This window comes from Mustela nivalis (assembly GCF_964662115.1).
Source record: "Mustela nivalis genome assembly, chromosome: 3".
In the NCBI taxonomy this organism is placed as follows: Eukaryota; Metazoa; Chordata; class Mammalia; order Carnivora; family Mustelidae; genus Mustela; species Mustela nivalis.
The window spans coordinates 79675315-79693242 of NC_139022.1; the positions used below are offsets into that span (position 1 = coordinate 79675315).

Below are 17928 nucleotides of genomic sequence, written 5' to 3' on the forward strand. Positions count from 1 at the left end.
CTTCATGTTTATAATATCATATGGAAGGACTGAAGCCTAAACTGAAGCTAAAAGCAGCACTCCATGAATACGTTTTGAAGCAGGGTCATACTTACCTCCGATTATTGATAATCACTTGAAGTGTTGGGATTATCTACAATCATTCCTACTAAAATTTCATTTTCAAAAGTGAACTCCATGTTGTATTTACAATCAGGATCTAATCAACTCAAGAATTTATAAGAATGGTAATTCTAAGATCTACTGTCTTTAGGTAACAAAGAGTTATTCATCATAGCCAGACTGTTAATAGTACTTTAAGAGACAGATTTATTAAAATTGGTTCTTACATCATAGCCATTAGCCCTATCTGTAACTATGCCTAAGGGGAGGATGATAGATGGAAAACATGTTCTTCCAGGATCCAAGTCCCAGAATTGATGGCTCAACCTTAGGAGGAAGACAAAAAGACAAGTCATTAAATTGTGCAGACAGATGGACCACTTTTGGGGCTTTGAAGTTTCATGTCACTCCTCACATGAATAGAGGACAACACTGTTTTTGACATTCTGGATAAAGGGCAGTTCTAATCCATTAAGACCCAAACAGTGAGAAGTCACAAGCCACCCAGAGTTGCTGGGGTATTTCATTAAGCCTAACCACAGTGTCTCTTTTTCAGGACTGTGGTCTCTGAGATCCCTGATTCCAAGTAATCCAGATCAGAATTATCTCAAGGGACCCCCAACAGTGAACTAGTGGCCTCCTTGCCTTCTGAAGACCTGTTTTGAGCAAACAAAATACCCTAGAGAAAAGAAGTATTTTATAGGCAGGAACTTAATCATCTGAATTGGGGTGGAGGGAAACCCATTTCTCTCTAACCTTCTGAAAACATATCAAACTAACCAAAACTACCAAAAATCCATCCTTAAAACACAGATTCGGTCTTGCACTGTAATACATAATTCATGCTTTAAACATACATATGTGTAATCAAAACAGTATGATACTGACATAAAAATAAATATATAGATCAATGGAAAATAAAAGAGAGTCCAGAAATAAACCCATGTTTAAATGGTCAATTAATCTATGACAAAGAAGGCAAGAATATACAATGGGGAAAAGATCTTCTCTTCAATAAATGATGCTGGGAAAACTGGACAGTTACATACAAAAGAATGAAACTGGGCTACCTTCTTACATCATATACAAAAATAAACTCAAAATGGGTTGAAGACCTAAATATAAGACCTAAACCATAAAACTGCTAACTTGCACAGTAAAGGAAACCATCAATAAAACAAAAAGGCGGGTGCCTGGGTGGCTCAGTAGATTAAGCCTCTGCTTTCGGCTCAGGTCATGCTCTCAGAGTCCTGGGATCAAGGCCCACATCAGGTTCTCTGTTCGGCAGGGAGCCTGCTTCCCCTTCTCTCTCTCTGCCTGCCTCTCTGCCTACTTGTGACCTCTTTCTCTCTGTCAAATAAATAAATAAAATCTTTTAAAAATAAAACAAAAGTAAAACAAAAAGTCAACCTTCTGAATGGGAGAAGCTATTTGCAAATGATATATCCAATATGAGATTAATATCCAAAATATATAAAGAACTCATACAGCTTAACAGAAAAAAAAAATCCCATTAAAAAAGGGGCAGAGGACCTGAATAGACATTTTTCATTTTTCCAAAGAAGACATACAGATGTCCAACAGACAAGGAAAAGATGCTCAATATGACTCATCATCAGGGAAATGCAAATCAAAACCACAATGAAGTATCACCTCACACCTATCAGAATGGTTTGAATCAAAAAGACAAGAAACAGCTAGTGTTGGCAAGGAAATAGAGAAAAGTGAATCATCTTGCACTGTTGCTGGGAATGTAAATTGGCACAGCCACTGTGGAAAATAGTATGAAGGTTCAAAAACTAAAAACTAAACAAAAAACTAAAAATATAAATACCATATGATCCAGTAATGTGACTACATATCTACCTGATTCAAAAGTTCAAAAAGATATATGAACCCCTAAGTATACAGCATCATTATTCACGGTAGCCAAGTTATGGAAGCAAGCTAAGAGTCTATCCATAGATGAATGGATAAAGATGTAGCACATATAAACAATGGAATATTACTCAGCCATAGAAAAGAAAGATATATTGCCATTTCCAGCAATATGAATGGACCTAGGGGGTATTATGCTAAGTGAAAGAAGTCATACAGAGAAAGACAGATGAAAACTTACATGCGAAATCTAAAAAACAGAACAAATGAACATACAAACAAACGATAACAACAAAAATAAACATATTCATAAATACAGAGTACAAATTGGTGGGTGAACCAGATAGGAGGGTGGGGGGAATGAATGAAATAGGTGAAGGGGATTAAGAGGTACAAACTTCCAGTTATCAAATAAATAAGTCATGTAGATGAAAGGTAAAACACAAGTATTATAGTCAATAATACCATAATAATTTTGTATGGTTACTACATTTATTGTGGTGAGTAATTGTCAAATTACTATGTGGTACACTTGAAACTAATAAAATATTATATGTCCACTATACTCCATTTAAAAATTATTTTAAAATTTAAAAAATACAGGGGTGCCTGAAAGGCTCAATTAGTTAAGCATCCAACTCTTGATTTCTGCTCAGGTGATGATCTCAGGGTTCTGTGATCAAGCCCACATCTCATGGATCTCTTCACTCAGTGGGGAGTCTGCTTGTCCCTCTCCCTCTGATCCTTCCCCTGCTGGTGCTCTCTCTCAAATAAATAAATAAATAAATAGATAAATAAAATCTTTTAAAAGATTAAAAATAAATTTAAAAAATACATGTGTGCATGTAAACCTCAACAATTCTCCCCAGAAGATTTTACTCCATAACACTGTGTTAATTCACAGCTTTTCTCCCCCCCCCCTTTTTTTGAAGAGGAATACCAAGTAGAAAAATGAATTATAAACAAAAACTTCCATCTCCAAACAGAATTCTAAAGCTAAGGTTGATAATTCTGCCTCCCTTGCTGGCTTATCTCCCACAATTTCCCTTAACACACACTCAACTAGATTAGTTGCCATTCACAGATCCAAAACCCTTGTTCTTCTTGCTGACATCTCTGCTCTCTCCAGCAAGAATATCTCTTTTCTTCAATCTTATTTACTTCCAGAGTCTTTCCACTGTGCTTTCCACATGGCAGGTGTGAAGTACATTTGTTGAATTAAATCTCACTATTAGAAGCTGGTCAAACCCACAGGATCTAGAAAATTTTACAGACCTCCTGATAGCACATCTGTGTCATGTAAACAGATAACTCAGTATTTCAATTCCAAATCTAGAGTTTGAAGAGCAGACTGATTCTGTTAAACCTCCATATTCTTCTCCGGTGCATTCCAAGATCCATTCTCACTGTGCCCTCTCCCCCAACCCATCACTGGAATAGCACATGTTCCATAATGAACAGAATACAGGATGAAGAGAAACAAAAACAGTGAGCCCAATTTTCCCCCTTTAGGAAGAAATGAATCCTTGATTAAAGTTTCCATAGATCAATGGGTTCCTGACTTTTTGGTCCAAAGGATATTACTTAGAACCTTGAGCCTCTTATCCAATATCCAGGTCACATACGAGTATAATATAAATATCAGTTCGAATCTTCAGCTTCTGAGTAAAATCGCCTCATCTCATACAGCTCTCTAGCCTTCAGGACTCCAATAGTCCTCCCAGGAGATTGGATCTGAGAACCCCTGGTGTGTTTTCTCCCCATCTCAAGAGCCTTTCCCTCATCAGACACCTCAACATAATCAACTTAAACATGCAATAAGTTCCTCTGCTTAAAAACCCATGCATTTTTACCCATAACATTCTTAGATTTATTTTTTTAAATCTGGAATTCAGATTGCAGATGGGGTAAGAAACTCATCCCAAAACCTGTATTAATCATTCCACCCCTCCAAAATTTTTGTGCTTACCTTACCTTACCTTAAAGGGTTCATCTTTTGTTCCTTCCCCCTCTCAGAAACCAGGTACCTATCCTTTCATCCTTCTCCTCTTCTTCACCTCTTCTCTCATGAAAATGACAAATACAGTCCTCTCCTCATTCATGTAGGCCTGCCGTCTTTCCTCAAGTTCTGTCACCAACTGACACTTAGGCCTTTGCTGCCTCACCTTCTACCCCCCATACTTATCTGGGTATGTCTCCAAACATAATTCTCTCCCTGAGGGCAATTATCTTGCCAACAACATCAAGAAAGTACAAGGTTCCCCCCACCAACTTGTTTCAGAAGAGAAGAAAATAATTATACATCTAATTCTACCTAAATCAAATAAGGAGCCCATCACATGCCCCAGGATAAAAGTAGATGTGATCTGCCACGTAGAAATCAGCACATTGAAGAATAATACAAATATATTTTTTATGGAATAAAAGGAAGACGGACTATATTGCAGGGTAGATTGAAAATAATTAGTGTCTACAGAACTCACCCCTGTAAGATGTTAGTTACCCAAGGCAGCTCACCACAATTCCATCTAAGTAGCCTCTTTTATAAATTGTCCCATCAAACAGATCAATTAATAGGGTAGTGACTGACATGACATAAAACATAGCAAGGACCAAACCAGGAACACATGAAGAGGAAATGGATTCCTTTAGCCCTTGAAGTAAGTGATGCAGGAATTCTAGCGCAAGGCCAAAATCAAGTCTGAGGAATCAAAGAAGCCAAATGTTACAAGATGAAAGTAAAAGCTCTCACTTGAGAATGCAGGCCAAAGTTTAGGAGTCTGGAGAGCAAGTAAAGCAGTAAGAAACAGGTGATCACATTTTGTTACGGAGGTCAGGGTTTATCTGGCCCTAATATGTTTTTAATGGACTAGGGTGACTTATTAATGGTCCCTCCTGGTATTAGATAGATCTCTGCAACACCAAATGGGTGGTGCTAGCCCACAGTCTAGACATAATCCTAATAAAGATGAAAAAGGAGAAAGGAAATTTATTTTACAATTCAGTTATGCCAGTCAGTGGCACATTTCTTTCCCAAGTCACAAACACATTTACATAGTCTGAGATTGCAAGGCAGATACCTCAAAAATAAACTGGAATGAAAGAAAATGGATTTTAAATTGCAGAGGTAACATTTCTATTTCATGCCATCTGTTATAACTCAAATTTCCAACAGATGGCTTATTCACCAGAAATGTTGCAAAAAATGAGATCAAAATTATATTACAGTAAATAAAGATATTTTAAAATGATGATAAATAGATAATTTTAAAAGTACAGACTCAATCTATTTTTTTAACTTAAAAGTTACTTATAGATTAATGATTATGCTTCAGTGTTTTTTGGATAGACCAATGATGGTAAATTAAACCTTTTCCTGAAATAAGCCCAGAAACACAAGTGAACATTTTATCAGTTTTGCTTATCTCCTAGCACTAGTGCTAAAGTATGGGTGTCTGCTTGCAGAATGTTCTACTCCACAGATTCCCTTTGAAATCTGAGATGATAGGTAATGGCAGGTGGGCAAGGATAGGAGATCTAAACATCTCTGTGCTTCTCCACTACAGCACAGGTGCACTGAGTGTTCAGATCTGATCAATAAACAAAATCCCAAACTCCCTAGCTTTAATCACAATCAATACTAATTGCTGATCTGTATCAGAAAACAATTAGGACTCTGTAATTTAGGGCTGGTACAAGTAACTCAGAATCAGAACTAATCAAAACATTTAGGTCACCATAGAATGTAGTTTAGAACAAGAAAAAAAAAAAAAAAAAAACAAATAGGGTGAGATATCTCCCACCAGCCTCCCCTCATCATCAACACAGCAATGTTGCTCAGAGGAGGAAAGAATATTTAAGTAATGTCTTGACTCGAATATTTACACAGCCAAGAACAAAATGTCAGGGGAAGGCTTTCTTAGCAAGATAGGAATAAGTCACTGAGTGGCTCATCCTCATTCACCTCTACTGACACTGATACAGAGGATCTTGCCCACATCAATGACAGGGCAATTCCTACACTCCCCATATTAGACATCACAGGGGCTCACACTGGGAGACTAAACAAGGAGGTATAAACTCTGCAGACCCCCAGTTTAGAGGATAGTACACAGAGGCTCTCCCATGCAGGGAAATGACCTGGTGGTATTTATCTGCCCTCCCCTTTTGCTGCCCTTTCCCTTTCTTCTACCAGAGGGATGGAGATTTATAGAAATAAGAATCGTGGGCATTTGAGATTATATGCAAGTGAGCGTCAGCTTTGAAAGCTTTTCAGCTATTGTCACATACCTTCAAAAGCAAAGGCTAGCTAGCCCTCTTTTCCACTCTGCCTATCCCAGGAGGAGAATGAAGGTGATTGCCACACTATTCTATAGACTATTGCAGATTACATAATGACTAAATACAGATTTGGTACAATGTGGGGAGGTTTGCTAACACTTGCTCCTCCAATGAACAAATGTACCTACTTTGCAAAACACTGACCTAGGCAAATGAAGGATCAGTGGCATACTCCTTGAGTGCTGACTTCATTTTTATACACAACTTAAAGTCTAATTTGCGGATAATTTTAGCATTAGCCAGGAAAATGTGGCTCTCTTTAAATATAATGCAGCAGAAAGGTACATTTCAGTTTACACACTAAATCAGCAACTCCTTGATTGTATGATCTTGGACAATTCCCTAAGTTTTCTAGCTGTTTTTCTCTTCAAAATGAGAGGGATTGGAATGGATCCATGATCTTCAAGACTCTGTATGAGAAGCACCTCTGGAGCTTATAGAAAAACAAATGCCACTGGCAATCCAAACACTTAATCCACTGTCTCTACAGCTGAACACTCAGAAAAGATTCAAGCTTCCTGTTTTACAATCTTTCTACTTGATGATTGTGTAGTCACTTATTCATTTAGTGTATACTTGTGCAGTGTCCATGCGTGCCACTGTTTTATAGGCAAATTGTGCCCCCTAAAAGTCATGTGTTGAAGTCCCAAACTCTAGTACTTCAGGATGTGACTATATTTGGAAATACAGTATTTAAACAGATAACTAAGTTAAAATAAGGCCATTAAGGTGGGCCTTGATCCAATATGGTTGGTGTCTTTATAAGAAGAGGAGATGAGGACTGAGATACACAAAAAGAAGACTACAGGAAGACACAGGGAGAAGAGAGCCATCCACAAGCCAAAGAGAGAGCCTCAGAAGAAACCAATCCCACCAACACATTGGCCTCAGACTTCCAGACCCCAGAGTTGTGATAAAATAGATTTATGGTCTTTAAGCTACCCAGTTACCCAGTTTTTCTTATGAAAGTATTTTGTGTACTTTAGTAGTTTGCTATGGAAGCCCTAGCAAAATAATAAACAGGGTAAGATACAAAATTCTAGGTGTAATACAGGGCAAAACCCAGAAAAGGTCTCCATTCCCATGGAGTATACAGTAGAGTAGAAGGTCAGATGAGAAACAATTAAAAGCTATGGCAGGTCCTATGAAGCTCACATGATGGTTGCTATAATAGAGAGGGATGCGATAGGTGGGGCTTTACTCACTCTTGGTGAAGTCAACAAAGAACTCCCTGAAGAAGTGACATTTAAACTATCAAGCTGAGATCTGAAGGATGACAATGAGGCAGCCATGTGGTAGTTGAAGGAAGAACCTTCCACCCCTGAGGAAGCAGCAGATGCAAACACCCAGAAGTGAGAAGGAAAAGTGCTTACTTGAGGAAATGAAATGCCTAGTTAGCCAAATGCAGTTCATGATGAGGAATGTGATATGAAATGAGGTTGGATAGGTGGGGGTGGGGGCGTGGGGGGATACAGTGCCTTGAAAGTTATGGTAGGGAGCTTGAATATTTCAAGTACAAAAAAAGCAATTGAATTAAATTTTATTTTTAAAAAGGAACAAAGCAGTTTTTGAGCTCAGCCTCAAGTAAGCCATACCTAGAGCATTATCTTTTTATTGGAATCCCAAGTCTGTGACCAAAGCATGCCCATCCCCTGCCTGCAGTGTTCCAAAGTGCCCCTCTAGTTCTTCTGAGTGGTAGTGAAGCCTCCTGCAGCAAGTTTAAAATTTATGCAAGGGACTGAGATAAACAGAAATTTTACTTTTTAAGTTTGCTATAGCCAAACATAACTTACGAGATCTTCTTTTCAATGATGATAGAATAAAAGTTTATTCCTACTTAAAAAAAAAAAAAAGGAATGCTCTTAAGTAGGGAATTGGTTTTTATGTATAATGAAAATAAAGATCTTGCTATTTGTTTTGGCTGCAGCATAAAGACAATAGACACCATATTGTGAAGTTAGACTCACACTGATATTTCAAAGTAGATGTCTAAAAACTGAGATCACATCTAAGCTCTTCTCTCACATTCTGTGTATAAAAAGATCAGAATCTGGAGTATTAAAGGAGAGAGTTTTTTCTTTAAGGATTTTTGGGGAGAGCTGAAAGACTATCCCTATGTCCCACCATACAATGTTCTGAGTATCACATTAGTCTACTGTATTAATGATATCACATCAATTTGACTGGAGGAGCAAGACAAGTATATTGGAGGCACTGAAGGCAACTCAAAGAAGATATAGGATCCTGCCTCCATCTGTGGAGATTTGAGGGGTCCCATGCTGTGGGACATGCCAAGGCATCCCACCTAAAATGAAGGTCAAATTATCACATCTCACAACTCCCACCACTGAAAAAAAAGCACCAGGCCTGGTAGGTCTAGGTTGCCTACCCATCTCAGTTTGTCCAGGCCTGAAGGATTTCCTGAGTGCAGCATGTCCAGTGCTAAACCTCAAAAGTCCTGGTCAGCCTTGTAGGTATTTACATTTTTAAATTTACTTTGAGTCAAGTGTCTGATTTTTTTGCACCTAAAAGCACTCTAACTTATACTGTCCCAAAGTCTCAGGAAACCGTGCAAAAAGTAGGAAGCCTGTCAATGTGTGCTGACTGAATTGAGCTCTGAGTTGAATGAACTATTCCCCCCAAAAAACAGAAGGGTATTTCCATTTATTATATCCAATGTGTCTAGCATGATCCCTAGAACAGACAGTATTTGCAAATACCTGTTTAAAGCCATAATAGCTTCATGATTCACCAAGCAAAAGAGAAACTTTAGGCATCTTGGATGAAAGGCTGAAAATTTTAAAAATTAGCTCCACGAAACTCAAGTTCTAGAAGAATCTTTCTATTCAAATGGACATGAAAGAAGTTGCATCAGGGAGGGTCAGGGGAAAAAATAAAATAAAATAAAATAAAAACCTGAAGAGGTCTCTAGCCTCCTCTGGTGGCTCAGCCTGGATGGCAACGTGTCACTCACTTAGGACTATCTGTGTGGAGGTGGAGATGGGGAAGGGAAGTGGGGAAAAAAAGCCCGTAAGAGACATTCTGGAGGAAACAGAGGCAGAATCTGATGTTTGGAAGCTATCTTTACAAGAAGTAGAGGGATGAATTAAAGGAAACTCCAAACTGTCCTGCCTACACCCACCCCATTAGCTCCCAGGACTAAGGGCAGCTGAGAGCTCTCAGCAGAATCATTCTCCTGGACTTGCCCACAGCTCAATGGGCTGATTCACCCCGGGTCAAGCCTCCTTCCTGGGAGCAGCTCAAATCCAAAGCCTGGCCCAAGCAAATAGCATAACGTCCCAGGCCCCTCGCTGCAATTGGGAACAACTGTCAAAGGCCATCCTGGCTTTGAAACTGCCCATGCCTGGACTGGGGCTTCTGTGGCAGTTCAACAGCTCAACTTCTGCCTCAGCCCAGCCCACTTTCCTCCTCCTCACACTGGTGGTCATCTCAAGAGCCTTCCCCACTGGCTGTGTGCATGTAAATCTCCTACTCAGAGCCTGCTTCTCAGTGTCAAAAACTGTGAAGGGTCTGAGATTTTTCTCTTACTTGCAAGTTAGCATGTTAACCTGCCACAGGTTCAGAGAAGCTGGAAAAAGGCATAAAAATCCCTGGGTCAAGAACCAAAAATGTTACTTTTGGCACAGTAGCTAGCATGAACTTCACATTCAAATTCATTTTCCTTGCTCCACAGATCTCACCAGGACGTATAGAACACACAGTACGTTTAAGTCACAACTAAGCAGCCCTAAGCTTAGGAAATCCCCATCTTTTTTTATTATTAAGTTAAATTTTATTTTATTTTGTTAATTTACTTTTATTTTTTACTTATTTTTTAAAAGATTTTATTTATTTATTTGACAGACAGAGATCGCAAGTAGGCTGAGAAGCAGACAGAGAGAAGAGGAGAAAGCAGGGTCCCGGCAGAGCAGAGAGCCTGATGTCAGGCTCGATCCCAGGACCCTGGGATCATGACCTGAGCCAAAGGCAGAGGCTTTAACCCACTGAGCCACCCAGGTGCCCCTACTTTGTTAACTTATTTTTAAAGATTTTATTTATTTATCAGAGAGAGAGAGCACAAGCAGGGGAAGCAGCAGGCAGAGCAGGCAGAGGGTTTCTTGCTAAGCAGGGAACCTGATGTGGGACTCCATCCTAGGACTCTGGAATCATGACTTGAGCCGAAGGCAGATGCTTAACCTATTGAGCCACTCAGGCACCCCAAGTTTTAAATTTTAATTCCAGTGTTGTGAACATATCATGTTATATTAGTTTCAGGTGTACAATATAGTGATTCAACAACTCTATCACACAGTGCTCACCATGAATTGTGCTCTTTACCCCCATCACCTTTCACCCATTCCCATTCCACAGGAAACCCCAATCTTTTAAATGGGACCACTACCAAACCTGCCTACTTTACCCCAGAGGGAGACACTGTATTTATTATCCTGGTCAGAAAATAAATCTGCCATCTGTCCTGGAAGCAGATACTATATTTGTAAGCCTGTTTGCCATATACACATCCTCGAATAGATAGTTCATGACAAAAACTGATAGAAGATTGGCAGAAATATGAGAGAACCATGGAGGGTCATCTCCCAGCCCTCGGGAAACCTATCCTATGAAACACACACGACGCATAACCATGAAGCTGTTATATTTCAGCATTCATGTAAATGTCTCTATTAATTTTCATAGAGTAGTGGGTTTTTTCATTTTCAATTATATATTTGGAAGTTACCACAGTCTTTTTAAACTGAATTTTTACTTTTGTCTATTACATAGGTATATGATTTTTTAAAATAAAAAAATAAAGATAAAATGAGAATGGGCATGGGAGTCAGGAAAAATCGGAATTCCCCAAAGCTAGAGTAATCAAACAGTATGGTACTGGCACAAAGAGAGGCATATTTATCATCAGAACAGGACAGAAATCCAAGAAATAAACCCACATTTATACGTCAATTAATCTAGGACAAAGGAAACAAGAACATAAAATAGGGAAAAGATAGTCTCTTCAATAAATGGTCCTGGGTCACTATACATAATAACACTGTTTTTCCTGTGATAAGAACTGTTTTTCTTACTATATTCCCACTCATTTTGGTTACATTAATTTATGCTTTCTTCTGGTTCTTGCTGGCATATATGTTCATAACTTTTCTTCAACAGCATTAATTAACAATCTGAAAAGGAAGTGTAATGGTGTTAGCACAGGGACAGCACTCACCAGTGGGCTTCTGGTGGTTTTAGAATGGAAGAGTAGAGTTTTAAAAAAAAATTTGTATTTGTTCATTCACTCAAATATTATATACAAAAAATTACACTAGTTATTTGTGAATAAGATTCGCAGACTCCTTGGTGTTAAGAAGCTTGGACACTAGTGGGGTAAGCTGGATATGCAACTTGACACTTATAATGTAACAAATGTGTTTGTAAGAAAAATATAACTGTCCTTGAGAGGTGTTCTGAAGCTCACAGGAAGAGTATGTTAATCACATTTGATAAGATCAATAAAGGCTTTCTATAAAAGTGTAAAAAAAAAAAATGGTCCTGGGAAAACTGGACAGTTACATGTAAAATAATGAAACTGGGGACGCCTGGGTGGCTCAGTTGGTTGGACGACTGCCTTCAGCTCAGGTCATGATCCTGGAGTCCCGGGATCGAGTCCCGCATCGGGCTCCCAGCTCCATGGGGAGTCTGCTTCTCCCTCTGACCTTCTCCTCGCTCATGCTCTCTCTCACTGTCTTTCTCTCAAATAAATAAATAAAATCTTTAAAAAAAAAAATAATGAAACTGGACCACCTGCTTATACCATACATAAAAATAAGCTCAAAATGTATTAAGGAGCTAAATGTGAGACCTGAAACAATAAAACTCCTAGAAGAAAACATAGGCAATAATTTCTTTGACTTTGGTCTTAGCAACATTTTCCTAGATATGTCTCCTCAGGCAAGAAATGCAAAAGCAGAAATAAACTATTGGAACAACAACAAAATAAAAACCTTTTGTACAGCAAAGGAAATCATCAACAAAACATAATGGCAACCTACTGAATAGGAGAAGATATATACAAATGATATATCTGATAAGGGATTAATATCCAAAACATATAAAAAACTCCTACAACTCAACACCCAAAAAGACAAGTAATCCAATTTTAAAAGGGTCAGAGAATTAAAAAAAAAAAAAAAAAAAAAAAAAGGTCAGAGGACCTGAATACTGAATAGACACTTCTTCAAAGAAGACATACAGATGGCCAACAGACACAGGAAAACATGCTCAACGTCACTTAGCATCAGGGAAATGTAAACATAACTGCAAAGAAATATCACCTTACGGGGCACCTGGATGGCTCTGTCATTAAGCATCTACCTTTGGCTCAGGTCATGATTCCAGAGTCCTGGGATAGAGCCCCACATCAGGCTCTCTGCTCAGCAGGAAGCCTGTTTCTTCCTCACCCACTCCCCCTGATTGTGTTCCCTCTCTCGCTGTCTTTCTCTGTCAAATAAATAAATAAAATATTTTTAAAAAAAAAGAAAGAAAGAAATATCACCTCACACCTGTCAGAATGGCTTGAATCAAAATAACAAGAAATAGCAAATGCTGACAAGGAAGTGGAGGAAAAGGAACCCTCTTGCACTGTTGGTGGGAATGTAAATTGGTGTAGCCACTGTGGAAAACAGAATGGACATTCTTCAAAAAATTAAAAATATAAATACCATATTATCCAGTAATTCCACTACTGGGTATTTACCCAAAGAAAACAAAAGCACTAGTTCAAAAAGATACACACATTCCTATGTTTACTGCAGCATTATTTACAATAGCAAAGATATGGATGCAACCCAAGTGTCTATCCCTAGATGAATAAAGAAGATGTGATACATATAATGGATATATTCATGCATACTCAGTCAAAAAAGGGACGAAATCTTGCTATTTACAACAACATGGATGGAACTTACAAAGCGTATGATAGGATAATTCACAGGATGTCTGGGTTGCTCAGTTGGTTGAGCCTTTGGTTCAGGTCATGATCCCAGGGTCCTGGGATTGAGTCCTGCATCGGGCTCCCTGCTTACTGGGGAATCTGCTTCTCCCACTGCTTGCAGCTTCCCCTGCTTATGTGCTCTCTCTGACAAATAAATAAATAAAATCTAACCACAACAACAACAAAAAGATGACCCACACATCTAACCTATTTTTTTAAGGATTCACTACCACAAACAGATGGTATGACTACAGTAATGGTAACCACCTTATACAGAAGGACTTTAGTAATAATCTACATCTTCAAACAATGATCTACTCATTTTAAGTATTTCCTTTTTAGGGATGGATGCATGGGTGGCTCATTCGGTTAAGTGTCTGCCTTCAGCTCAGGTCATAATTCCAGGGTCCTAGGATCCAGCCCTGTGTCAGGCTCCTTGCTCAGCGGAGAGTCTGCTTCTTCCTCTTGCCTCCCCCCGTGCCCCCAGCTCATGTTCTCTAGTTTAAAAAATCTTATAGAACCCAAGAATCTAATCTCTGGCTTGAGAGGTATCATTGCAGAAGGCCAGGGATAGAGAGGGTCCACAGAAGCATAGCCTAAAGAAGGTTGAGGTGTGATGGGTAAAGGATACAATACATGCTGCCATTTAAATGAAAATAGATCACTGGTGTTTCTGGGATGACTTTTTGCTTAAAAAAGAGGTAGAGAGCCGGAAGGATGGTGACAGGGACAGCAAGGATGGTGACAGGGACAGCAAGGAATGGTAGCAAACAAGAAAAGAAGTAGCACTTTCTTGGCTGATTTGGCAAAGTTCTGAAAAAGTTGTCACTAACTCCTAGAATCATAGGCCACAAAGGACTCTACAAGGTCATTTAACCTGGTGCTTTGTTCCAGAAAATATGGCAGCCAGACCAGAAGGAAGGAAGGAAAAAAAGGAGGGAGGTTGGGAGGGAGGGAAGGAAGGAAGGAAGAGAGAGAAAGAAAGGAAAGAAACCAACCAAGTGACATTTAAGTTTTAACTTTTTTTGGTCCAGTAATGGAATACTTAATTGTCACAGATTGTCAGAGCTATCCAAATGGGAAATTCAGCTTTCCTTACCACTGAGCAGACATTATTATAAATACAGCTTGTCTAAAAGCCTCTGTTGAGAATGCTTTGCAATAAACAAGAGAAATTCTGTAGCCCAAGGCAGTGAGTCAGAATTCCTACGGTGTGCTATCTAGCTGCAACCAGAAGCAAGATTGGGAGTTGCAGCACTGTTTGTCCCCTGAGCTCTCCTGCAGGCACATTCACCCACGCTTTGGTCACGAAACAGAGGACACTCACTACGTGCGGATGCCCACAGGGCTCTGTGCCAAGGACATGACTGATGGTTCTAGAGTGGACTATGCCTGCCAGTCCCTCCTGCAGTCTGGTAGGCCTTTGCTTGAGCCCTGATCCATGACTTGCTACCTAGTGACTCCAGAGGAAGTAGGAAGAGGGAGAAAAGGGTAAAAAGTCAGAAATAATAGTAACTGCCTCATAGGACTATTGTAAAGGTAAGATGAAGTAATATACGTAAAAAACTTAGAGTACGTGGTAATTTCTCCAAAATACATCAAATTTCATTAGCATATCAGCAGCAGCAGCATCACCAGTATCTATGATATCAGAATTTCTAGATTATCAGAGGGCTTAGAGGGTATAGTTTATTTGGAAAGGGAGGAAAGGTGGTGAGACAGTCCTCAGTTGCATTTATGTAGCAAGGAGACATACATAATGCATGGTTATTTGAAATAGTTTAGCAGAAAGGCAAGATCCTCTCGAAAACACCACTTACCATTGTTGTTATTCTTTTGTCCTCATAATTACTATGACTACTGTTGAGGTGGCGAGTACCGCAAGTCCTAGCTGTCTGCATTTAAGATACATTCAGTTTTATAGCTACACACACAAGCGTGTGTGTGTGTGTGTGTGTGTGTGTGTGTGTGTACACGTTTATTTTCCTAAAATAGCTAACAGGTATTTGCCTTCATTCAAATATTAGATGCATTTCGACTTTAAATTGGTGATTAAATCCCTCTGACGTTCAGAAACAGCATATGCTCTCACCAGGGAGCAGCTGGTGGGTTGGGGGAATGAAAGTCTGCTGGCAACAGTTGGAAATTAACCCAGCTCCCCTACCCACTTCCTTAAACCCAGAGCTTCAAAGAAAGCACCTAGCACTAAAATAGCCAACTTTCTCCTCCTTGCTTACATAACAAGGAGTGCTCATTTGCTACCTAGAATATTTAGCTTCTGTGCTTCCCTCAGTTGGTTTCTCCAGACCTATAATCAAGGTAAAACAGGGAAAAGGGAGAGGAAGAAGAGAATAAGAATGAGGAGAAAACATCAATTTGTGTAACATATTTACTGAGGACCTACTATGTGCTTGGCATTCAGCATGATAAACCCATCCTAAAGCAATGATGCATGGGTGGGGGCGGGGGGTGAAAAAGATAGGTCAGATGCTGTTAGAGAAAGCTAAAAGTTAAAGTAATTAAGTGCTGTGAAGACAGTACAGAAACTAAAACCAGAAAGACAAAATCAGACTGAAATTTGGGTGATGAAATTAAGTATTCAAGATTCACATCATATGTTCACAACTGCTTGATTATGGCAAAGGTTCTACTGTAGTGCACCAGGGGAAGGATAACCTTTTTATAAATGGTTCTGGATCATTTGAATAGTCTCATAAAAAAAAAAAAATGACCTTGATTCCTACCTCACACCACGCCAAAAATCAGTTTCAGGTGGATTGTCGACTTAAACATGAAAAGAATAAATTAGAAGTATATCTTGATAATTTCAAGATAAACAAAGATTTCCTAAATAGGTCACACAAAGCTTTAACCCAAGGGAAAGATGATAAATTGGACTACACTGAAATTAAGACTTCTACTTATCCAAACATACCATTAGGACAGCGAGAAGGTATAGCACAAAATAGGAGAAAATACTTGCAATACATAAATCCTGAAAAGGCCTTAAATGTAAATTATATTTTTAAAAATCCTAAACATCAATAAGGAGATAGACAATCCACTTAAAAATGGACAAAAAAGTCAAACAGCACTTTACAAAAGAGGATTTCAAAACAGTCAATAAACAAAGGTAGTCAACATCATTAGTCATAATTGACACCACAATGAGATACTATACCACATATCCACAAGTATGGCTAAATTTATTAAAAACTGATATTCACTGCTGGTGGAAGCATAAATTGGTGTATCAACACTTAGGAAAACTGGTTGGCAGCATTCCCTGGAGTTGAACACAGGCATACTCTATGAGCCAGCATTCGCTCTCCAGGTATATAGGCAACCCAACTGCACGCATGCGTTCACTAGAAGACCTGCGTGGGGATGTTCCCAGTAGAACTAAGCTGAAAACAACCTACATGTCCATCAACAGCAGAATGAATAAAAAATAAACTGTGGTCTGCTTATGCAACAGAATACAACACAGTAATGAGAATGAACGCATTTAACACACAAATGCAGAAGACTCTCATAAGCAAATTGTTGTTGAAAGAAGTCAGCCGGAACAGTGCACATACTATGGATACCATTCATATAAAGTTCAAAAACAGACACAAGCCATCCATGCTGTTAGAAGTTACAACAGTGGTTACCCTCAGAGGGTAACCAAAAGAAGGCAGGATATAGAATGCCAGGGTACCATAATGTTCTGTTCTTTTCACTTCGTAAATATTATCACACTGCACATTTAGGTCCTATACACTTTTCCATAACTGTTACATCTCAGCATAAAGTTTAATTAAATTTACACAAATAGTAAAGTAATTAAGGATTTGTAGGGGCAGGATTTGGAGCTGGGACTTCTTCAAAATAATCCCATAGAGTCCAGAAAAGAATTCCTCTTGTCATGAAGGAGGTAGTAATAATGGTGGTATGTGTAGGGACTCAGGGTCCCCATCATATGAACAGTGTAAGGTTGTGGCAGGTGAAGAGGTCAGATAAATAAAACAGGGTATAAAAAAATCCATTAAATTCCATAAGTGACTCTTAATCTCACAAAACAAACTGAGGGTTGCTGGGGGTGGGGGTTTGGGAGAAGGGGGTGGGATTATGGACATTGGGGAGGGTATGTGCTTGGATGAGTGCTGTGAAGTGTGTAAACCTGGTGATTCACAGACCTGTACCCCTGGGGATAAAAATATATGTTTATAAAAAATAAAAAATTAATAAAAACAAAACAAAACCAAAAAAAGAAATACATTTCCAAAAAAAAAAAATTCCAAATATTGGCGATAATTTCATCCAGGGTTTGTGGGTTTGTGTGCAATCGTGCACATGTTACGCTGATTTGGGTACTGATTTTCCTGTTCTCTATACAAACAGGTATAAACTGCTAATGAGGCTGAGTGTGTTCACTTTCCCAGGGAGGTTCCAACTTCATTTCATCAATGGACTTTAGTTCTAGTTGTAGAACTCAGGCATCAGAGAACAGGTGGGTGAAGTCTTTTGAGGACAGTGCAGTGCTCAGGACACTGGAAATCATATCACATAGCTACCACCGACTTGAAAAAGAGATTGGATGATTCCAAAGAATCATCATGGAGCCTTAG

At 39.0% G+C, this 17928-nt stretch overlaps 1 long non-coding RNA gene across 1 annotated transcript in view; it reads right to left on the minus strand.

Annotated features, from left to right (window-relative positions):
* Positions 1–292: 292 nt before the first annotated feature.
* The window catches only part of LOC309860984, a 73513-nt gene continuing 55877 nt past the window's right edge, over positions 293–17928 (minus strand). The window contains exon 3 of the long non-coding RNA XR_014309709.1: positions 293–429. This is a non-coding gene — a long non-coding RNA (uncharacterized lncRNA). The remainder of the gene's footprint in view (positions 430–17928) is intronic.